The 26,454-nt window shown below is 26.0% G+C and overlaps 1 protein-coding gene across 3 annotated transcripts in view; it reads left to right on the top strand.

Moving 5' to 3' along the window:
* The window catches only part of LOC123260352 (transcriptional regulatory protein GAT1-like), an 81,280-nt gene that overhangs the window by 1,404 nt on the left and 53,422 nt on the right, over positions 1–26,454 (top strand). The gene's annotated exons all lie outside the window — the stretch shown is intronic.

Below are 26,454 nucleotides of genomic sequence, written 5' to 3'. Positions count from 1 at the left end.
AATATGTTACTTCTTTTGTGATAATATTAATTTTTTTTTAAGAATATTTTTTTTATAGCAAAGAATTTTTAATCAAAATTTTTAATCAAAAAAATTATTTGCAATAAACAAAGTATAAATAAATTTTAGACTAACTTGGCTAGTTAAATTTTTTATTATTGTAATTAAATAATTTTTCTGCTTCTTTAAAAATACCCCAAGATTTTTTTTTTTTAAATCAAGTTATTTTTTTTTATCAACAAAAAAATTCTCCAACAAAGTAAAATTTATTTAAACAAAAAATCTTTTAGTTTCAATAAAAATAATTTTCTTGATTCAAAATTTTTCACTTGAACAAAGTTAATTTTTTTATAAGTGTTCAGCAAAAATTATCTTAACCCAACTAACCTCTAGAAAGAGATAGCAAAAGCTTTAATATTGTGCTGGTCATAAAATTTTCTTTCGTTCAAGAACAGTTTATATATTTTACATAAAAAATTTTCCTTGAGCAAAAAAGTGCCGCGAAAGTAATTAGAATAATTACTTACAATGAAATAACTTTTTCACCAGTAACAATAAATAAATAAATAAATATTGAAACGTAATTTTCCGTCAGGGTCATCATTATATTACCATTTGCTACTGACGTCCATTTATTATTATGAATATCTAGAACGTTATAACGACACGTCACATTTATATTCTTTATCCTCGCTACTTATTTTATTTTTTAACATTCACTTAGTCACTTTTTAAGTCTAAATATTTTGTTCCTGCAATAATTATTTAGACTATTGAATCATTTTAATCCACAATATTTTTTTTTTTTTTTTTTTTAATTACTAAAATCATAAACACATGATACATTAACATTAATTAGTAAGTTTAGTACCGAAGAAATAAAAGCGGGAAGATAGTACTTGCATAAAATAAGAAAATCAAGTAAATATGTGATAATAATATAAATATAAATCATTTTTAAAACGTCTAGGAAATATTATCAGCTATTGCCAAGTCAGCGGACATTGGTCTGATGATCGAGGTCATTTGGAGCACAAGTCAGGGTTCATATAAACAATCCATTAAATCATCTTACATATTTTTTTTTTTTTTTTTTACGGAAAATGTTTCGAGATTATTTTTTTACGAAACCACATCCTCGGACAAAAATAGCCGCAAGAATTTTATAGCGCGATCATTTTAATGTTTTTAAAAACTTCTAGCAAATTTTTATTTATTTCTTCTCTTTAAAAGAGAATTATTCTACAAATTATTATCTGCAGGTGAACCTAAATTTCTGACGATCAGACAGATTAGCAGCAAAAAATAACGTCATGTTCAAAATTCCTAAATTCTCTAGTACTTTTTATGGAATATTCATTTGTTGTTTCGGCTATCAGGTTCTGGCAAGATTTGCCACCTGAAATCCCAAATTCTCTTAGCTTAGAATCATTTAAATCGAAGCTATTCGATTTTTCTTTTAAGTTTAGATTAGCTAGATTTCTATTCAAATTACTGAGAAATACTGGTAAAGTGTAAAACTGTATAAGGTACCCGCGAGTAATAAGGCCTAAGTGATAGAAATGATATTTAAAATATTAACCGCTTCCTTTAAAGGCTTCTCTAGTAGAAGCTTCTAGCATATAGAAATGTCGGTATAAGTTTATCGAGTCCCAATACAACGTTCCCTGTCTCCTATATTTCATCATCCTAAATATGCTAAAGTAGCGCAGAAGAATTCCTAAAAAATAGTTTGAGTAAATGGTAAACATTTTTTATAATTTTATATTTAATAATTTAAAATCATTGTTCTAATTTTTATCAACATCTTAAAAAGTATTTTTGCTAAATTTAAGTGATGATTGATCTCTAATATCAATTTTATTAAGTATAGTATAACTATTTTATTAAGTACACTGATAGAAGGATTTCTTAACATTTAAGAAGATTTCTTTGTATTTAAGAAATATATATATTTCTTTGTATTTAAGAAATATTTCTTAAATACAAAGAAATATTTTTTAAATGCTAAGAAATGATTTCTTAAATACAAAGAAATCTTCTTAAATGTTAAGAAATCTTTCTATCAGTGTATAGTATAACTATAGTATAACAATTTACTTTTTTCCGGGTGTAAATAAATATATCATTTTCATGTATAAACCATTTATTCACACGGAAAAAAGTAAACTGTAATAAATAATAGTCGATTTATAATAAGTAATGATCAACTACTGATAGAAGGATTTATTAGTATTAAATAATATTTGTTAATAGTTAATAAATCATTTATTAAAGACCACTTTTTAGTATCAAACAAATATTTTTTAGTATTTAAAATGATTTGTTTGTATTTAATAAATCTGATATTCATTTATTAAATATTAATAAATCTTTTAAATACTAAGAAATATTTGTTAAGGACTAAAAAGTGGGCTCTAATAAATGATTTGTTAAATATTAACAACTATTATTAACTATAAATAAATCCTTCTATCAGTGTGCTAAAATTACCATTTCAAACAGTAAAATCGTGATTTTACTATTCACTTTATAATATTTACTATTCAAACATTACAATTTACTCTTTTCATGGAAGAAAATACTATTTCAAACAGTAATATTCGCTATGTAAATGTCTAAAATGTTAAAGTATAATAATTAAAAATTCAGACTTTGATATTTATTATTTCGTACCTAAAAAATGATCTTATGATATGTAAAAAGTATAAAATAAAGTTAGTAAATTTCTAATACAAGCAACGTCAATATTTACAAAGTAAGATGATAAATTTTAAACGCAACGCTAAAAATCAAACTGTAATTATTGACTTGCTTGGACTGGTAAAATGTATATTTTAAAAGTAGAATTTTTACTGTTCCAAATGTTAAATTCTCCCAGAGTGAGACCCCCTTCTCTTTCATCTGAGTTGCCCTTCTCCTCATAATATGGACTATATATTGAAATGGCAATTTTTACTGTTTGAAACTGTAATTTTTTAAGATGAAAGAGTCGTTATTTACTATAGTGACAGCTACTAATCACTTATTTTAGATATTAAATTATAAATTGTGGGTTTTATACTTTCTACATTAAGTTCTGTAATATTTATATTTTTGCCAGCCCGATATCCGCTTTACTGTTTGAAACTATAAAAATTAACCGGAATCCGAGTAAATATTACAGTTTACTTTTTTCCGTGCATCAATACCAATAAAAAGCACACGTCCTTCGAGCTACCTCTTTTTACCACAAGCTATCTAGAGAAATCTTTTTTAGTGACTGTAATAAGACTATGGGAAGAACTTCCGCGCGAAATTGTAAATTCGAGTTCCTTGCAAGTCTTTAAAAATGAAGTTTTTAATTATTTATTAAATCTTGATAATTAAAATAGTGTCTAATAATGATAAATAACAAATTTGAGTCCAATACATTAAAAATAAAGGCTAAAGATTGAATATTAAAATAAAGATATAATAAGTGCAATTCATAGAATTATTATGTGAACTATTATAGAGTTATTATCTGATATGATAGCATTAAAATTTTTTGTTTAAAACTTCCATTTTTTTTTTTTTTTTTTTTTTTCATATAAATTTTTCAAATTGAATTTGATTATATTCAAATTTATACACATATTTTTTAAACTAATTTTTATACATTACTAAGTATTCTATGTTATGTACTCGCAGAAATTTATTTTCATAGTACTTATTTTTTTTTTTGTAGAAATTGTATAACCATGAAACTGATTTTGCCATTTGGCTTGTGCCTTGGCATCAATAATAAATAAATCTAAATCTAAAATATATTTGCTTCATGTATGCACGATCCATACGTGTATCGGTATAACTTTTTATATAATGATACCTTATACTTAAAATAATGTATCGATAAATATATGGTGTCACATTTATTCTTCATATATTGTACATGATATATTATATATGGTTTTTATGTATTTGGTAATATAGCAGATGATATATACTAAACAATATATGGATCACCATATATTAATGAATATATTATTTAAAATACATGGTTCCATATATAGAATAAAGTTATACTTTTCAATATAGACAATTTTGCCGCCATATATTCATCACTTATTTGCAATATATTGTATAATATATTTTTAACGATATATAGTATTTTCATGCGGGAAATAAGGCCTATTCGCAAGGTTTTTGAAAAAATTTAATTTTGTGTTTGTTTATGGTGAAAATTACCATTACTCCATTATATTTTATGGCTAATCTATCTATTTATCTATACTAATAAATGGAGAGCCGGTTTTTTTGTTCGGTTATACTGCAAAAACTACTGAACCGACCGGAATAATACTTATACCATAAGATGCAACGTGTTTCGGAGAAGGTTTTAGTACATGATATGTTGGTGATTATACTTATCCGGAGCCTATATTTTTTTGACTTAGAAATAATGAATTTTAATTGTAACTAAATTTATTCTATTCGATTGTCATTTGTTTAAAATAAATTTTTTAATTCTATTGGTTATGTTTATATACTAGGCAGATTTCTTCACTTATGAGACCTGCAATTTCTTCAACTGAAACTTCAATGCTCATTACAAATTTTTTTTTTATAGCAATTATTATTAATTTTTCTAAGAAAGACACGGGAATTTTATAATGATTGCACATTGAAAGTTACAATGAATATTATTAGCTAGAATAATTACATGGATAAAAGGTGGATGCCAATTCGATAGAATTGGGAATTTGTGCAAGTCAAAACAATACTCTAATTAAATTTCAAGTCTAGATCTAAAAATGCAATTCTATAAAGCGCCCAGTGGAGCGGGCGAGTAACAGCTAGTGTATTAACATAAAAATTAATGATAAGGTAAAAGCCCGAATTATTGACGGGGGTCTAAATATTGACACCCTAAATTATCTTTAAATATAATAAATTATCTGTAATAAGAATAACGATCAAATAAATTTTTATTAAATTCTAATTAATTAAAAAATTGAAAAAAAAAATCACTTTCAGTTCAAAATATTAAATATTAATTATTAAAAAAAAATAAAGTTACCACCAGTTCATCAAATCAGCTTACGAGCGTCTATTTTCTTAACAACTTTGGTTAGAAAAGCATTTTTTTTAACTGCCGAGTTTAAATTAATTTTTTCATGTAATTATATGACCTATTTTTTTTTTTAATTAACAGTACATGAAATATTTATAAAATTGAATAATTGAAATTAATTGTATGCTTTATAATATTTAAATAATGGGAGTCAATAACTAGTTCATAATTTTTATGGTGAATCCCATATTGACAGCCAGTCAACAGCGCTATGACGCCTTTTTTTTTAAGTATAAAATACGTTACGCGATTATATACAAGGCTTTTAACTGTCAAATAACTCGGCGTGTTTTGGTGTTAAATAAGTTTTTGAATAAATTGTTATATTTTTAATAATAATTAATCATTCATAGAAATTATTATTAATTAACTTTAATAATATTGATTACTTTATATCAAGTTTTGATAAATAAAAATATAACCAAATGATTCGATGCATGCGCAGTAGGGGCGTCAATAATTGGGATTACGGTACGTCAATATTTAGATCAGTTTTTTAACCCGTCAATAATTGGTGTATCCAGATTATCTATTTAATTATTTAAAATTAATTAGTAAATATCACTGATTATCATTTTAAAAAAAGAAATTGATTAGTTAAAACATTACTTAAGACATTACCACAAACAAAATTCAACGATATTTATATTTGATTGCTTAAAAAAAACCAAATCATAACTTTGTCTCTCATAGCGTCAATAATTGGGGCTTTTATCTTACATTTCAATAATTAAATGCAATATTTTCGATTTTTTCCAAAATCTTCCTTAGCTAGGCCTTATTACCCGCCGGTACCTTATATTAAGATATTTAAAATTGTAACTATGCTACTCTTTCTGAATGTCCTAAATTTTTTATTTACCTAAGCTATAATTCACATTTCAATTATATTATTTATAAATAATACAAAATTTTTATACTTAAGCAAATACTTCTAATCTTAATTTTATTACTTATGTGAAACATAATTCTATGTATTTTACTTCTTGCTATTTGGCTTTATGCCTTGGCATTTAAATTCAATAAATAAATAAATGAAAGTTAGAGAATTTAATTTTAAAAATTTAGAAAGCGATAACGCGGGATGAAAATAGACAAAAAGATGCTTCGAAAAATGGCGGCTAGTGGGAAGCGAAGCAATTCGCTGTCAAGAATTAGAAGGCATATCCACTGTTTCGCTCCGCCTTCACTTAAACTTTATACATCTATATATAAATGTAAATATTTAACAGATAAAAATTTTTTAAACATTTGTTTTGTAATTAAAATTTTTCAATCCTCAATTTTAAATTTTTCGAGGAAAATTATTATTTGGTAATTATTTTTTAATGATTAAATATTGTCGCGTGTTTGTTAGCGTATTACTTACATACTTTTAAATGTAGTAATTTACCTTTATAATTACTCCCGGGTTCCTCGAACATGCAGTTGAATAGTAAATTTTGTTCGTCATAACTGATAAAAGTAAAATAATAATAAGGATAAATAGAGTATTGATAATAATCGCAATAACAAAATTTAAAGTTAATGTTATTATTTAGTTTTTTTATAAAATGTATCTAGTTCAAGTACGAGTTGCCTTATAAGTAAAAATGCGAGTGCAATGTGTTACATAATTTGAATGATAATAGTCCAGGCTAGTACATTAATCGTTACATAGTTTCAGGAATAACCCACGTATGTATAATTTATATTCTGTACTATTTCCCTTTTATCTCTATATTTACACTTTCCTTTTTTTATTTTGTCATTTCCATACTTTACGACATGTCACATAAATAATAATATTGATATTGGCTTATTCGAACGTCATCGACCTGTCAAAAATTTTTTTTTATTATAATTATTTATTTATTTTTCATAATTATAATTACTTTTTATTTTAATAGGCTGGCAATGGCCTGGTCGGCTCGGTGCTCGCTTTTTGAAAGAGTGGGACCCGGGTTCGATCCCAGCACGCACCAATATTTTTCAGTGATTATAATTAAAAATATGTGCGTTGCGTTACGTTGCCAGTTTTTGGAAGTGGCAGAGATAGCCGGGCGGCACACGTCTGACTTGGGCGATCACACATTTAAGCAACAACTTGAATGGGTGACCAATTTAGTCAGCGTTGGCTAGCGCGAGGGATCTCTGCACACTAGGAAAGGGGCCTAATGCTCCAGTGGTCGATAAAGAAGAGTTTCTTATCAATCACTGTAGACTTAGCCCAGCTCCGACTGTACTATCATGGGTTTTCTCTGTGGTTTCCCCATGATTCTGTTCCAACAGCCTGAGAAGGTGATGTTCAGGGTGAATACGGTACAGAAAACACAAGTCGGTTCACAGCCGCAAAAATTAAAAGTAGAAATGAAGTGTCGGGTGGGACTTGCTGAGGTCCAATAAGAGAAATAGAAAAAGCGTAGAGCTAGGAGAAAAAGAGGAATCAGCCTTGTAAAAACCGAGATGTGTACAAGTAAAGCATAATAATAATAATAATACTTTTTATTTTAATTAATATTACATTAACTTTCCGCTAAGAAAATTGAAAATTTTCAAAAATTGGGAAGTTATTGGTTTCACCCCGATTTACGAAAATCGAGCAGCGATTTGTTTATAGTTAAAAATATTTTTTAATATTTAACAAATCATTTATAAGAGACCACTTTTCAGTCCTTAATAAATATTTTTTAGTATTTAAAAAAATTTATTAATATTTAATGAATGAATATCAAATTTATTAAATAAAAACAAATCATTTTAAATACTAAGAAATATTTATTTAATATTAAAAAATGATTTTTTAACTATTAACAAATATTTTTTGATACAAATAAATCCTATTAGTGAGTTTTTCCAATTTTCTTCCTAATTATTTTATTGAGCGAAGAAAAAATTTTTTTTACAAGAAATTTCACTTATTTCAACAAAATTAATTCTCTTACTTTAAGAAATACGTATCTTGATCCAAGAAAATTTATTTAAGTCAAGAAAATCTTGTTGTTTTGAGAAAATTCAGCCTCGAAGCTCTAAAAAATTTAGTTTTTGATAGAAGTAAATTTTCTTGTCTTGAGAAAATTTCTCTCTTGCTCCAAAAAATTAAATATAAAGATAGAAGTAAATTTTCATTAAGATTTTTATTGACTAACATGTCAAATAGGAAGATCAAATAATATTTCATCATTTTTTTTCATTCAATATGTATAATTGCACGCTAAAATAATATAAAATGGGTATCAAATATTCAAGAGAAAAATTTTCTCAAGGTGAGAAAACAAGCTGCTTCCCTAAAGTATCTAAAAATCTTGATCAAATATAAAAATTTATTTATTTATTATTTAATTTCAATGCCAAGGCAGTATAGCCAGATGGTAAAAGTATACAAAAAGAGTTACAATAAAAGTACACGTATGACTAATGAAAATATAAAATTTCAAAAATATTAGATATTAAGAATTGATCGTTTTTCTTTACTTTACTTTAGAATACAATTATGACAAATACAAGAAAAAAAAAATAAATTTGAGTATAAAAATTTAAGAGTTAAACTCAGTGGTACAAATTATACAAATTATAGAAGATGATAATCTGAGATGATCTAGAACGATAAACTCATGTAACAGAAATGTGTAAATGAATATCAAAGGTTTGAAAATTAAGATTCATTGTCTTCTTTAAAAGTTTGAAATTAAGATTCATTATCTCGTTGACGTTTCATGAAGAATTCAAAAGTACTAGTTTTAAAAGAATTTAAGCTAAGTGAATTTGTGACTTCAAATGGTAATTCCCTCCAAATTCGGATCGCAGAAACTACGAAGGAATGTTCAAAAGTAGTAGTTGAGAAGTTTGGCATTTTAAAAGACACATTGATTTGTTTAGCAGCAATTCTTTCCGATCTTCTAATATCTGCACGGAAAAAAGTAAACTGTAATATTCACTCGGATTCCGGTTAGTTTTTATAATTTCAAACAGTAAAGCGGACATCGGGGTGGCAAAAATGTAAACATTACAGAACTTAATGTAGAAATTATAAAAGCCACAGTTTATAATCCACAGATTCGGTAGAATCTGGCGCCAAGTTCCGTTCAAATCCGTTGTAAACGGAGCGCCAGACTACCGACTGTGTTTACTGTAAGCAGGACGATATTTTGAGGTTGCAAATTTTATTTAATTCTACGGTACTTTTTTTTCTAAATTGTATATTATAACAGTAATTCATACTTTATTTTACTGACATTAATTAATAATAGTCGATCATAACAATTAATCTGCTTGAAATTATTAAATTTAATCAGCACAAACTATAGCAACGCAAAAATTTAGATCCTGACTTTTTCGATGTAAAAGTGACATGCCACAGACTAAATAATTCGAGAATACATGGTAATCCTCCAATAGATGGGAAACTACAGTTGAAAAAGATATTTCAAGGCTTGCATCTACATCCGCCAGGGTGCGCTTGAATTATTTTTACATAAACTGTAGCTTCAAAGGGATAGTTTGCTATAAAAATGCAGCCAACGCGATACTTAAGTTGGTACCAATTGTAAATTTTATTATAATTACAAAAACACTAAAATCCGAACAAAAACAGTTTCACTGTAAAATCGCGCCAAGTCCACGTTCATAAGACTATTAAGAGAAAAAAAATTTTTTTTTTTTTTCACAAAAAGATATAAAATAAAAAAATTGAAAAATCCAAGTACCCGATATGATTGTATACGATTTTCGAAAATTAAAACAAATTTTGTTGTAAATTTAAAAATTAAAAAAAAAAAAAATTTGGAACGTACTTGGTGTGCGTGGTTGCAAAATATTTTACTTTTAATGAAATTCGTAAAATTTATTTACTAGGACTTTCAAAAAATTGAAATACACAATGACGCACACCAAGTACGTTCAAAAATTTTTTTTAATTTTTAAATTTACAACAAAATTTTAATTTTCGAAAATCGTATACAATCATATCGGTTACTTGGATTTTTTCAATTTTTTATTTTATATCTTTTGTGAAGAAGAAAAATTTTTTTTCTCTTAATAGTCTTATGAACGTGGACTTGGCGCGATTTTTTACAGTGAAACTGTTTTGTTCGGATTTAATATCCAAAATAAGTGATTAGTAGTTTTCACTATAGTAAATAACGACTCTTTCATCTTTAAAAATTACAGTTTCAAACAGTAAAAAATGCCATTTCAATAAATAGTCCATATTATGAAGAGAAGGGGAACTTAGATGAAAGATAAAGGGGTCTCACTCTGGGAGAATTTAACATTTCAAACAGTAAAAATTATACTTTCAAAATATACATTTTACCAGTCTAAGCAAGTCAATAATTACATGTAATTACTGCAGTTTGACTTTTGGCGTTGCGTTTAAAATTTACCATTTTATACTTTGTAAATATTGACGTTGCTTGTATTAAAAATTTACTAACTTTATTTTATACTTTTTACATATCATAACATCATTTTTTAGGTACGAAATGATAAATATTAAAGTCTGAATTCTTAATTATTATACTTTAACATTTTAGACATTTACCTAGCGAATATTACTGTTTGAAATAGTATTTTCTTCCATGTAAAGAGTAAATTGTAACGTTTAAATTGTAAATATTACAATGTGAATAGTAAAATTACGATTTTACTGTTTGAAATGGTAATTTTTAGCAGTTGATCATTACTTATTATAAATCGACTGTTATTTATTACAGTTTACTTTTTTCCGTGTGTGGATTCTTCAACGAAGAGACTTCTAAGGAACTTTGGTTCACCTGATTTTATAAGTTTGTAGATGAAGCACGCTAACGAGTACATTCGTTTAGATTTAACCGTGAGCCAGTTTAATATATGCCTGTAGGGAGTGATATATTCATCTCGTCTTAAATTAAAGATGAATCTGATGGTGTTGTTTATAAGACGTTGAAGTTTGTAGTCTAGCCTTTTTGATAAGTCAATTTATTGTATCAAGGATTTATGATAATTTGAATTAAGAAAAAATGACTTTCACCAAGAATAGAATTTCTCGAAAAATTTTTACTTTGGCCAACACAACTTCGGTCTTCCTTCAGGCGGCCAAAAATTTTCTTGAGCCAAGAATTTCGTTCTTCAGTCAAGAAATTTTTTTTCTAATTAATTCTAAAATTTTTTTTTCTAATTAATATTTATTAACTTAATGACATCAAAAATTTAACGACTGAAAATTTTGTAACAATAAATGAAAGTCAATTTAATTTCATTTTTATTAATGAATGTTTGCAAACTTATTGTGTAAAAAAAATGTTCAATGAATAAAATATTAACAACGTTTGTAAGCTTACAAAACTTTATAATAAAATAGAATCTTATATAATTAGAATTAAAAAAAAATTGATAAATTTTTTACTATTAACAAAAAAAAAAGATTTAATTGAACCGGCTAATGACAGACGGTAACACTAAATACACATGCTCTCATGAGTATCTCTAGCAGTGTTATACATATAACATAACATGAATATATACGAATTACAGTTTATATGAGTTAGCCTAGCAAAGCATTATGACTTTTGCGATATGAGTTATCTCGGACCTGATATCGTCGTACTATTATACAGCCTTCCGCATATTATGGCTAAGACACTGCAATCGTGCCAGTATGTCTTTCAACTTCGTTTATTACTGCTACTTCAGGTGATCTTACATATATTATTCATTTTCTTCTCATTGTTCGCTACAATTATCATTACAATATTAAATATTCCACAATATTAAAAAAACATTTTTATCAAACTAACATTGTGATTTTTTTTCAAAAAATTCTTTATTCATTATTCATAAAAAATACAATTTTTTACAATAAATTATTATATTTATATTTATTCAGTAAAATTAATAGTTCAAATTTTTTTTTATTGTGTTTTTAAAAAAAAAATTTTATTTATTTTTTAATTTCATAATTAAATATAACGAGTAATAAATAATGAATAAAATAGTTTTAATGAATGAGTTCATTGTTTTATCACTGAAGATCATCATTCAAAGGCTTCTGACATTTAATACGATCTTTTACGGCTAAACGTACCAAATACCTTCATATATACATGTATACATATATATTATACTATAAATATATACGTTTAATTAATATGCAGCTTTGAGTTTGTTGGTTTCGTTTATCTTCGATATGTGAGTCGCAGCCAAGTTTATTGTAAACATATATATTATATTCTATGTCATTTTTATACATATGTCTTTTGATATTTTTTTTTCGAAGGTGATTTTTGTTTCGTCTTAATTAATGTATACAAAAAAATCATTTGGATTTTTGGATCATTTTATTTTAATGAGGAGAAAATTTTTGATTTAAAAATAATTATTTTGTTAAACAAAAAATTGAGAGTCACTGTCTATGCAACTAGTAGTTATCGCTAGTTGTTGGGCGATAGCAAACATACATATATATTTAACTTTAAGTTGTTATTCGGGCCTGTGTCGAAGTGCAGAGTGGAACAAACTATATATTATATGGAATGTATAACATATATGTATTAAATGTTGATGATACTCTAGGCTATGAATAGAAAATTATTTTTTTTTATAAAAAAATTTTTATTTCAAATCAGATTGATATTTTCAAAATTTGACTTAATTTTTATGAAAATTAAATTAATAATACTAAATTTAGCCGACGTTTTTAATTTTTTGATTTTTTTTAATAGTTAAATTATGATAAAAAAATATTTTTTTAAAATTGCACATAGTTTATTAAGTTTTTTACAAATGAAAATTTTTTTTTATTATTTTGCAATAATTTCTATAATAAAAAAAACTTATCTAAATTTTTAGATGGCTAACTTAATTTTCATATTAAATTAGCCGACATTTGAAAATTTTTATAATTTATTTTATTGAAAAATAATTTTTAAACAAATTAAAACAAAAATTTTCACATGCAGAAAATTTTAAAAATTATACGTGGAATTTTTTAAAAATAGTTTTTTCGTTCTAATTTTTAATTAATAAAAAAAATCAAAAATGGTTAACTTAATTTTCATTTAATTTTTATGATACTAAAGTTAGCCGACGTTTTTAATTAGTTAATTTTTTTTTTAATAATTAAATTAAAACAAAAAAATATTTTTGAAAAATTTTACTTACAGTTTTTCAAGTTTTTTACAAATGACATTTTTTAAAAATTTTTTTGTAATAATTTTTTCAATAAAAAAAAATACTAAAAATTTTTTTACTGAAAAAATGATTTCAAAAAAATAAAAAAAAAAATTTCATTTGTAAATAACTTGAAAAACAATACATAAAATTATTTTTTAATTCTAATTTAATAATTTAAAAAAAAAATCAAAAAATTAAAAACGTCGGCTAACTTTATTATTATTTTTTTTTAATTTTATTTCAACAAGCTCTTGTAAATTTTTGAAAAAAAAAAAATTGAGCTTTTTTGATCCAGTTTCTAATTATTTTAATAAAAATCCATGGGTTCAATTATAATTAAGTAAAAATAGATTAAATAGTTTTTTGATTTATAATTCATGCTTAAAAAAAATGATAAAAAGCATAAAATTTTTTTTTTCCAAATAAATTTAATTGATGCTTTGGATTGTTATAATTATATTCAAGTGTAATCTTTGGTGTACAGTAACTTTCTTAGTGATATTGTAATCTTTCGACGGCTAAAGATTAGCCAAGGACGTGCAGATAAACGGTGCATTTCTTTACTCTTACTCTCAGGTCTTACTATTTTATTTATTGTGTCATTTACCTCTTCAGTTGCCACTCATTAGACTATGAAAAAAAAAATCATGAAATTTAATTTTCTACCTTAAGAAAAAAAAATTGGCAATAATAAAAATGTTTTATAAATTTTTGCAACGAATATTAATTACGTAAAAATTGAAATTAAATTTTATTACAAAGTTTAGCAGTTCTAAATTGTTCACCTAAGTCCTGTTCAGTACAGTTACAATTTATAATTTAAAATAAACAATAAATATTCGACCCACTTGGTAAAGACACTTTAAACGGTTGTCCTCGACTCGAATAATTAGCATTGTTTTTAAATAATCGCGAGACTCTTCGAGGGAGGGCATTAGTAGTCAGTCTGTTCTCCAAGTGATAACACACCCGCATAAGGGCAGCTAATGAGCTTTGCTCATCATTCAAATGCACATATACCTAAACATAAATAAAACACATATATATTTCGTAAAAAATATTCACTATTATATTACTCGAGCCGGTCCGCAAACCCACGACCCACGCAAACTTGTTTTTTGCTTCCGCTCTCGTTTATTCGCCTGGGAAAAATTTATTTTTTCTTATCAGTAAAAAAAGTACTCGAGTTCCGACGTTAATTATTTTTTAATTATTGCACTTGGAATTTTTCATAATAATTATTAAACATAAACAATAGTTTAAAAAAGTGCAATGGAAAAGATTCTTTATTTAAACTGATAAAAAAATTAACTTTACTGCAGAAAATAAATTTTAAATCAAAAAATTTCACAAAATTGCTTAACCCTGACGAGTCGGATGTAAAGCACAACTTCACACGCTTTGCATGTACATCCACAAATTCGGTAGAATCTGGCGCCAAGTTCCGTTCAAATCTGCTGTAAACGGAGCGCCAGACTACCGACTATGTTTACTGTAAGCAGAACGGTATTTTGAGGTTGCAAAATTTTATTTAATTCTACCGTACCTCTTTTTCCTAAATTGTATATTTTAACAGTAATTCATACTTTATTTGACTGTTATTAATTAATTATATTCACTTATAACAATTAATCTAATTGAAATTATTAAATTTAATCAGCACAAACTATAGCAACGCAAAAATTTCGATCCTGACTTTTTTCGATGGGCAAAGTGATCTGCCACAGACTAAATAATTTGAGAATGCATAGTAATCCTTCATATAGATGGGAAACTACAGTTAAAAAAGATATTTCACAGCTTGCATCTACACCCGCCAGGGTGCGCTGGAATTATTTTTACATAAACTGTACACTGATAGAAGGATTTGTTTATAGTTAAAATATTTGTTAATATTTAACAAATCATTTATTAGAGACCACTTTTAGTCCTTAACAAATATTTCTTAGTATTTAAAAAGATTTATTAATATTTAATAAAATGAATATCTGATTTATTAAATACAAACAAATCATTTTAAATACTAAGAAATATTTGTTTGATACTAAAAATGGTCTCTAATAAATGATTTGTTAACTATTAACAAATATTTTTTAATACAAATAAATCCTTCTATCAGTGTAGTTTCAAGGGGATAGTTTGTTATAAAAATGCAACCAACGCGAGATTTAAGTTGGTACCAATTGTAAATTTTATTATAATTACAAAAATACTAAAATCCGAACAAAAACAGTTTCACTGTAAAAATCGCGCCAAGTCCACGTTCATAAGACTATTAAGAAAAAAAATTTGTTTTTTCTTTACAAAAATATATAAAATAAAAAATTAAAAAATCCAAGTAACCGATATGATTGTTTATGATTTTCGGAAATTAAAAGAATTGTGTTATAAATTTAAAAATTAAGAAAAAAATTTTTGAACGTACTTGGTGTGCGTCATTGTGTATTTCAATTTTTTTTAAGTCCTAGTGAATAGATTTTACGAATTTCATTAAAAGTAAAATATTTTGCAACCGCGCACACTAAATACGTTCCAAATTTTTTTTTTAATTTTTAAATTTGTAACAAATTTTTTTTTAATTTCCGAAAATCATAAACAATGATATCGGTTAGTTGGATTTTTTAATTTTTTTATTTTATATATTTTTGTAAAGAAGAAAACAAATTTTTTTTTCTTAATAGTCTTATGAACGTGGACTTAGCGCGATTTTTTACAGTGAAACTGTTTTTGTTCGGATAAAAACTACTGACTATTGTCTGCACACTACTGAGTCGTGTTCTGGCACTAACCAATCGTGTTTCGTACAGCACTCACTACCGCACTGATAGAAGGATTTGTTTATAGTTAAAAATATTTGTTAATATTTAATAAATCATTTATTGAAGACCATTTTTTTGTCCTTAAAAAATATTTCTCAGTATTTAAAAAGATTTATTAATATTTAATAAATGATTATCAGATTTATTAAATACAAACAAATCATTTTAAATACTAAAAAATATTTGTTTAATATTAAAAAGTGGTCTCTAATAAATCATTTGTTAACTATTAACAAATATTTTTAATACATAAATAAATCCTTCTATCAGTGTGACTATGAACATTTTTCTAATATTTGTACGAAACAGTAATCATTGCTGTTTTATTTTCTCCGTGCATTAAACTTTAAGTTTATTATTAAATTTATGTAGTCAAGCAAATGACACCGAAAACATGTAATGTATTTTATAATTTATCGTATCTACACTTATGTTATGTAAAAATTAATTTAATTAGTTAATTAGTATACAAAGTTTTGTATACTATTATTGTAAATACAACTATGTAAAATTTCTTGCCATTCGGCTAATTGCCTTGGCATAATAATAAACACAATACAATACTCTCTGATGCTTCGTCTCATGAGTCGTGCAACTTAAAAATCTAAATTGGTTGTTATTTTTCCAAATTTAAAATTCTCTGTTTCTTCTCAAAAGAAAAACCACCAAAAAATATGAATATGAATTGAGCGATCAGATGAAAAAAGTGATTGTTTGAAAGATTCCACATGTTGCTTGACTTTGCTTGGACATGAGGAACGGAACCGCTGGGCGTTTAACAGCCAATTAATCTTTCGAAGCTCAGATACGTTTTCAAGTGTCATGTCACTGAAGATGTTCGTCTACGATTATTCAAATTATCTGGTAGATTTTTTCAAAACCTCATGGGCATTGTAAGCCGCCCCTATACGCCCCCAACTAATAGTTTCACTCATTCACTTTCCATATGTGTTTATTTATCGTTAAAAACTCCGAGTATGACACACTGGCTTATTACTATTTTAAATATTTCTTATCTGTCTGTCAAATTATTTTTTACAGAGATATATTTACTATTCATCATCTCTCTGTTTATCAAAGCTCTAGGAAAAATCTAACAATAAGTTAACAATAAGATGAGAGGCACTGGTGAACTTAGAGGGCAAACTATTACTATATCGTAGAGTTAAGCCTTGATATTTTATTTTATGAGTTCCATAAGGAAATGTCGAGCCAGTTGAGGTTGATTGTTCTATACAATATAAGCACATGCATAGAGACGATGTAAAGTCAATCAGAATTTACCTCTACTCCGGGTCTTACCTCTCATATGTGTGCGCTACTAAATTCTATGTACAATATATTATTATGCCTACTACATGCTGCATACAATCATTGCAATAAAATTTCTTCATTTAGCAATTAATACAGCGGAGCTATGAGCTATTTTCAATTTTTTATTGCTTTGATTTAGTACTTTATTTTGTTATTACTTGTTACTTATTTTACCTTTGTTAAACTTTTTTCAATTATTCACATTTGTAAGCAGGGGTAGTGTCAAATCGGATTTATTATTCAATTAATTCCCAAGGGATAAATAGTACGCTGGTAGAAAAATTTGCTTGAAAGAATTTTTATCTAAAAAAAAATTTTTTTTTGTTATATATTTCAATTATAATTTGTTATTTTATAACAATAAATAATTTTTGTGATTTTATGTACATGGCGGGTATTTGGGCACAGAAAGAAAAATTTCTCGACTGGAGAACAAAATTCTTGGCTCAAGAAAATTTGTCGGGTGCCTGAGGAAGACCGAAGTTGTGTTGGCCGAAGTAAAAATTTTTCGAGAAATTCTATTCTTGGTGGAAGTCATTTTTTTTTAATTCAAATTATCTTTAATATGTGATATAATAAATTTTTATATTTGATCAAGATTTTTAGATACTTTAGGGAAGCAGCGCCATCTACACGGAAAGAACAAGATGACATCGGATATAATCCCAGATTATACTCAGTGAAAAAAAATTTCAGATAGTAGCTAGTATAATCTAGATTACAATGAGTATAATCCAGATATCACTGAGTATAATCTGGGATTATATAGAGTGTCATCTTGTTTTTTCCGTGTACTTTAGCTGAGAAAAAAATTTTCTCACCTTGAGAAAATTTTTCTCTTGAATATTTGATACCCATTTTATACTATTTTAACGTGCAATTATACATATTGAATGAAAAAAAATGATGAAATATTATTTGATCTTCTCATTTGACATGTTAGTCAATAAAAATATTAATGAAAATTTACTTCTATCTTTATATTTAATTTTTTGGAGCAAGAAAGAAATTTTCTCAAGACAAGAAAATTTACTTCTATCAAGAACTAAATTTTTTGGAGCTTCGAGGCTGAATTTTCTTAAAACAACAAGATTTTCTTGACTTAAATAAATTTTCTTGGATCAAGATACGTATTTATTAAAGCAAGAGAATTAATTTTGTTGGAATAATAAGTGAAATTTCTTGTGTCAAAAAAAAATTTTTTTTCACTCAAGAAAATAATTAGGAAGAAAAATATTTTCTTGGCTCAAGTGAAACTTTTTTTTGTGCAGATTAGACGTCTGTCTTTTGATTTAAATTGACCGAAAAATTTTTTGTTAGTATTTTAGTATTTTTTGTTAGGAATTTTAAAAATCATTACTTGATGTTAAGGGCTAAAATTTTTACGGGAATTTTTTAGCAGGGTTAGTGTGAGCTCGAATTTATTACTCAATTAATTGTTTACGTGCGAATTAATTAAAAAAATTTAATTGCAACCTTGCGTAAGAGTGTACATAGATTTACTGCGTAAATTTAATACATGTAATATTGTACACACGCAAGTATATACAGAATGTATATTGGATACTTTGAATGGAGTAAACAAATCATTAGTAATTTCCGCGAACTGATGCCATCTGTCCACTACTCACTGAACTGCTTTCGTTAATACTTTTTTAATTTTTTACTATCGGTTTATATGTATGTGTTAAATGGCCGCAAGATTATTGGCAAGACAGATATGATTATTGATTATGTAAAAGTTTAATCACCTCCAAATATTATTTCTTACAAAAAAAGGTTTATTGTATCTTCAATATTATTTCTTAAAATTTTAATTTAAAATCCAATATTAATAAAGACAATAATTAATAAATATTAATAAAGACGTAATTTTTACGGACTAAGACGTCTGATCCGAACTAAATTTTTACCTTAAAATTTTTGAGTATAAAAGTACAGGTGGTAAAAAAAAGACCGTTTAGGATTTAAGAAAAGACTATTGTATTATTATATATAATATATCTTATGTAAAAGTTGCGGTTTTATGTACTTGAAAAAAAGGAAAAAGAAAATAAGTAGAGAGAGCTCCTTAGAATATAGAACATACGTGAGAAACAAGGAAACCCTCAGAAAGGACTAAAACAAATATTTGTCTCGTTATTATTTTACTGGCGGTACTTTGTTGCACGGGATTACGAATTTACGACGCTCGGAAATAAAAGGAAAATAGGCGGATAGTAAGCGTGAGGATACAAACAAACTTTTATTTAGTGTTTAGTTTTAGTGTATCTTCATTTTACATCTCATCTTTTTATTTACTAAAATTTTTAAAAGCATTATTTTACACACAACATCATAAAAAATTAAAAAAATTTTTTTAATAAAAAGTAGTTGTCGTGGTTAAGACATACCGTCAGAAAATTCTAAATTTTTGTATACTTATTAAGGACATGATGATACAATTAGCCTAAAAATTTCAAGTCGATTGACCACCTATAACCCGAGATGAATTCAATTAAAAATTGGATATTTAACATTGATTGCATACGCTCTCTGTAGTTCTGTACCAGTTTCTTAGTTATAAAAAAAAAAAACTAACTGTCAGAAACTTTCAAAAAACTGACAGTCTTTTAATGTATTTGTTGTGAGTTTAAAAAAAAATTTTTTTTAATTTTTGACCGTCTAATTATTTATAAATAACGGATTAAAGTTCAACAATTTATGAAAAAGTATATATCTACGGAGTCGAATAGAAACAATTGTACACAGAAAGAAAAATTTCTTGACTGGAGAACAAAATTCTTGGCTCAAGAAAATTTGTCGGGTGCCTGAAGAAAGACCGAAGTTGTATTGGCCGAAGTAAAAATTTTTCTTGAAATTCTATTCTTGGTAAAAGTCATTTTTTCTTCATTCAAATTATCATAAATACTTGATACAATAAATTTTTGTATTTGATCAAGATTTTTAGATACTTTAGGGAAGCAGCGCCACCTACTTCAGCTGAGAAAACAATTTTCTCACCTTGAGAAAATTTTTCTCGAGAATATTTGATACCCATTTTATATTATTTTAGCGCGCAATTATACATATTGAATGAAAAAAAATGATGAAATATTATTTGATCTTCCCATTTGACATGTTAATCAATAAAAATATTAATGAAAATTTACTTCTATCTTTATATTTAATTTTTTGGAGCAAGAGAGAAATTTTCTCAAGACAAGAAAATTTACTTCTATAAAGAACTAAATTTTTTGAAGCTTCGAGACTGAATTTTCTCAAAACAACAAGATTTTCTTGACTTAAATAAATTTTCTTGGATCAAGATACGTATTTCTTAAAGCAAGAGAATTAATTTTATTGGAATAAGTAAAATTTCTTGTCAAAAAAAATTTTTTTTTCGCTCAAGAAAATAATTAGGAAGCAAAATATTTTCTTGGCTCAAGTCAACCTTTTTTTCTGTGTATGGGTTGCGTCTCCACAGGTATAGTCTTGCGTAAAAATTATGGATTACTTAGCTCCAAGCTCCTATACTTTTTTAGCGCGTATAATCTCTAATTTTTTGACAATATTGTACCATTACAACTACACAGAAAAAAAAAGTTCTTGAATCAAGTAAATAATTTTGAAGAACTTCATCTTCTTGATTTGAGTAAAAAAATTCTTTAACTAAGAAATTTTTACTTGGTTTAAGTAAATTTTACTTAATTCAAGAATTTTTCGTCTTGATTCAAGACAATTACCCCCTTCAAAATTATTTTCTTGGTTCAAGAATTTTCCTCTCGAAAAGTTAATTTTTTTTTTCAGTGTACCCTATAAAAGTTATTATCTATTAAAAAAATTCTATGAAATAACTTTGTTTACAATTATTGTGATTTTATGAGTACTCGATTTTATTATCACTTCGGCCAGTCCGGTGCGAGTAAAAACCGGATGTCCGCCTGCTCAGGATGTGACGTCAGAGTCTCTGGCAGTTGAGGAAAAAAGAGAGAGAAAGTGACGAACCTGAATAAAAAGAGCAGAAGAGCTCGAAAATAAAAGTGTGTATTATATTATTATATTTATATATATAAATATATATAAAAAACACGTGACACAAATGTATGTATATATATATATAGATGAAAGCCCGCCGTAAAGCTGAGGCGCAAACACTAGCCCCTTTGGCTCCAGTGTTTGGTACACAATCTTTCGGCGAACGATCTTTCAGGTAGTCTTTAGTTTCACGCACTCTCTTTCATAACACTTCTACTCATACATACATATATATCACCTCATATATTCATTCATTCTTAGGCTGTTTTGTTTTTGGTTATATTTTAGTTTTTTTTTTTTATTTCGCGTCTCTTATTTCGGTCCATTCAATTTGATTCTTTCATTCATAAGTAACTTATGCTTGTACGTATCATTTTTGTTATTGTTATTGTTTAGTTCACTTAAAATTCTTCGAATAAGAATATTTTACAAATAAGAATATTAAAATTCCTCTGCTTTAAACTTAAATATTTTTATGAAAAAATTGGAATTAATTTTCACTCCTATCACTCGGAATATTGGAGTTTTTTCAATAAAAAAATTTCGTTTGCTAAATTATTACTAATGAGTACTTAAAAAAATTTATCTAAGATTTAAGTTTGTAAATATTAATTATATTTTTCGAAAAAAAATGATTTAGGAAAATTTAACAAAATTTTCATAACGTTTATTGTGTTCATAAATCTTGATGATACTTCAATGTTACTGAAATTAATTTTTATATGGAAGTTTTTAGAATTTATTAAAAAATAAATTTCACAGTAAAAAATTTTGTGTTAAACATTTAACACTTTTATGTGTAAATTTAACATTTATTCTGTTACATCAATACAAAAAAGTGAAATGTTTAACATAAAAATTTTTACTGTGTAAAAAATTTTAACGCAAAATTTTTTACTATGTACTAAAGATTTATCAAAAAATACTACTTGAAAAAATTAAAAAAAAATATTGATACAATTTTTCTTTTAATATCAAACAATTATGTTTTTATCCAAACTTTATATTCAGTTGCGCGCATATTAAATTCTAGTTTAATAAAACATAAAAAATTTGCAGGGTAATTTTCATTAAGAATTATAAATAAAATTATTCTTCGAGTAAATTTCACTTTAAAGGCAATAAATAAAAAATCTTTTTTTTGCTCCACCGTAAATTTTTTCAGAGTGTATAATTCAAAAATTATTTTATTTTTAACAATTTATACATAAATTATTCGCTGAGTCTTTTAATTGATGAAAATTCTCCCGTATTTTTTTTGACACCTTATTCTAATCCCTCTTAATAAGCAGTTTGACTTACATTACCTTCAAAAGAAACATAATATGTGTATTTATAAATATAAACAATGGTCAAAAAAATATTTGCCCATGATTCTCTGATTTTTCGACACAAACTTTGACTTATTTGCTTGTTTTAAGTTCAAACTATAACAGAAAAACAATGATAAAAAACATAATTCCTTTAGAAAAATGCCGATGTTAGTATACTGGACACTCAAAATTGACAAAAAAAAAAAAAAAAAACGTTGATATTTTCTTTCGCTACAACCTATATTTTTTTTTTCTAATCCGTGCATAAATATTTTTCACTAAGATTTATATTAAGAAGGGTTTACATTTTTTCTCTCTTTCGCCCTCCATTTGACAAAAGAAAGTATCTCTGTCATATTTGTACAACAAATGGAATCTTAAAACGCATTTTATGCATAAATAAATGAAAATTTTCCAAAAAAGTGCTTCGCTCTTCGATGGATAATTTAATTATCTATCGAAGAGCGAAGCGTTTTTTTCAAAATTGTATCACATACATGAGAAAAACACGTTTGAAAATCAACTATAAACCGCTCAACTGAAGATAGAATAATGAAAAAATCAATTTCATTCAAGAGAAAAAGTTCCGATCCAAGAAAATTGCTTAGAAGAATTTTATTGTTTTAAATTTAACATAAAATTTTTTGAACTAAGAAATTTGTGGCTCAAGATTTTTTCTCTTAAATCAAGTTTATTTTTTATCAATCTAAAATTTTTGAAGGTTCAATATTTAAATAAAAAAAAATAAATAAAAGCAATGTCTATTTACATTATTTATCTAATCAATAATTGAAACATTAACTTGCACACATAATTTTTATCTTATATTTTCAACCATTTTTTCGATTCTGTCCCTTTGAATAATTATTTTCATAAATATTTCTTCTCGATACTTGATATGTAAATTTATCTCTTAATTCCGACTTACTAAAAAAAAAAAAAAAGAAAAAAAAATCATCAATAAATTAACAAGTGTTCGGACTTATCAGTAAAAAAAAAAACGACAAAAAATTGTTTTTCCTTTTTGTTCTTATTACTCGGGACTTGAACCGGTAGGAAATGTCCACCAATTTATTACCCTCTTTTTATAATAAAATCGTCTGGTCTAGTGGGGGTGAGAAGAGTAGCCGAGCAGAGCCTCGAGCCAGCGCGTCCCCTCGCGACCTATGACCCACGATGACTGATTTATGGACACTTCAGTACTTCTTGGCCTCATTTTCATCTTTATTTTATTCGAGTTAATATTTACTGACTCGGGCTGTTTACGAATACATCAACCGAGATTCACTCTTCAAATTTATGATATTAATCATCGCAATATTCATGTATCAGTGATATTTTAAGTTTAAGATACATGCAAAAAAAAAAAAAAATAATAAATTACTGATGTGATAAAATATTATACTCATTATTTTTTTAATATTTCACAAGTTTTTTTTTTTTTTTAATTATCTTTATTTTTTTTTAATAATCTGCGAAACGTCTATATATTTAATTTATATTTATATTGAGATTTGCGAACGTTATCGCTTATAAATTTTTTATTTTTACATTAAAATTAAGTTGTTATCGTTTAAAAATTTTATTTATAAAAAAATTGATTATTAATTCGAAAATTAATTAAAAAAAAAATTTTTTTTAAGTATAAATTTAAAATTTCTAGTAAAGTTTTTGCTCTAAAAAATTACCCAAATTTTTTTACAAAAAATTCAATTTTTTTTTATCCAAATTTTACGTTAAAAAATGTCTGAACTGTCAAAAAAATCATCAGGGGTGCTAGACCCAAAAATGAGGAAGAAAAATTAGAAATTATAAATAATATAAGGCAATTTGTGCTCTTATGCACTTGTTACACTCGATAGAATGAGAAAAAAAAACTACTACCCGCTGCGCTTCTCGTATTACGCTGTAAAGCCTGTGTTACGTTTGTCCGCGGTAGATTTATTAGACTATTGCCCCGATCCTTAACACTTAACACTAATATGTAAACGTATATGTCATATGTAGATAGCACAAGAACTAATAGACCAAGACCAAACTCACGTTGCATTTAGAGACGAAGTTAAGCCCAGAATAAATTTGTCTCTTGTTTTAAATTAAAAAAAAAAAAAAAAAGAATGATATATTTTCTACGGAGGCTGAGATTAACTTCAAAAATTCGTTTTTCTTAACCTTTAAATTAATCGGGCGTGAGAAAAGTCTTATTGTTAAGTAAGCCTATGTAGAAAAATATTATATTGCAATATAATCTGAATATAATAATTTGCGCATATAATGGAATATAATTAAATTATATTGTAATCTAATGAGATTATATTTCAATATAATGTATTATATTGTACTCTAGATAGCTGAAAATTTTGGAGTTTAGATTTTGCTGTAAATAATTTTAATTTTATTAAAAATAATTATTAATACACATAGTTACTGCATAATATTTTTATTCGATTTAACTCACAGGTTAATAAATATTTACAGTATATTTTTGTCAAAATATTCATTATAAAACAATGTAATTTTTCAAATTTTGTCAAAATTAGCTTTGTAAACTTAAATTTTTTAGCGAACAAGCATAATTTTTTACTTTTAAAACTTTTCCTTCGATATCATCTAGCTCAACCGCTACTAAACGAAACATCTCCCGAATTTCTGTAATGTAATCTAATTGAGTTTTCTTTTTGTCAGTTATGGTCACTATAATAGAGTCTACAGAGCATGCTCTGTCCTCTGCAGGTAATCAATTCTCGTATAATTGCAAATGAAAAATTTCTAAAAGATATAAAAAATTGAATTATACCAAAACATTGATTATTATTCCATGAAATGCAAGAGTTGCACCTTTTTTTTTTTCCCTGAGATAATTTTCTGAACTATAAATTTTGGAATCAATCGAACCTGGATCTCCCTGATAGCTTCTCCTGGATCTCCCGGTAGCTTAACTGGTAGAGCTCCTGACATGTTATCAGGGAGATCCAGGTTCGATTCCTGGCTTGGCAACCAACCCCATTTATTTTTTCGAAAGTCTGTCTTTACTCTCATTTAAAATAATTTCTTTCAATTAATTAACATCTTTAGTACTCGAATGGATACTACAAGCTTACAGCTTTACTAGTATTCAAGTTTGATGGATTTCCATCGAACTTATGTACAGAGAGGATATCTCTCAACCAATAAGGGAAGATGGAAGTATCCATCTCTTGACTTGAACAACATCTACTAGTTATTTGACCTTGACGGCATGAAAAAACACTCATTATATATATACAATTCGGTCATGAAAACACCTTTAGTAATTATGATCAATATTTAATAAAATGCCGACAATGTTTAAAAATAAATATTAGAATAAAGAAGAAAAAAATTAGTTTATATTTATGGATGTGATATAATTACTTTTTTTAGCAAAATAATTATCCTAAAATAATATTAAATATTTTTACTCTCGCTTTTAATATAAATGTTTTTATTTTTAGTCTAATAGTTAGAAAGTATTTTGAAGCGAAAACAAATTTAAATTTGTTGTTTTTAGTGCTCAGACATTTAATTTAAAGTAATAAAAAATTATAAATCATAATATAGTCCAAGCTTTTTGAGGCGTGCAATTTACAATTCATAAATTTGACCCGTAATAAAATAGATAAATGATGAAATATTTTTAGAAAAATGTCGCTATGCACTTAGCCCTCTTGTGCGGTAAAAAATAGAGGTTAACCCTCTTGACTCTAAACATGCTATACAAGAACAAGAAAGGTCTGAAGATTACGGA

Source organism: Cotesia glomerata, linkage group LG3, assembly GCF_020080835.1.
Source record: "Cotesia glomerata isolate CgM1 linkage group LG3, MPM_Cglom_v2.3, whole genome shotgun sequence".
Lineage (NCBI taxonomy): Eukaryota > Metazoa > Arthropoda > Insecta > Hymenoptera > Braconidae > Cotesia > Cotesia glomerata.
Note: the sequence above shows the minus strand (reverse complement) of the source record. Positions and strands in the feature narration are given on the sequence as shown.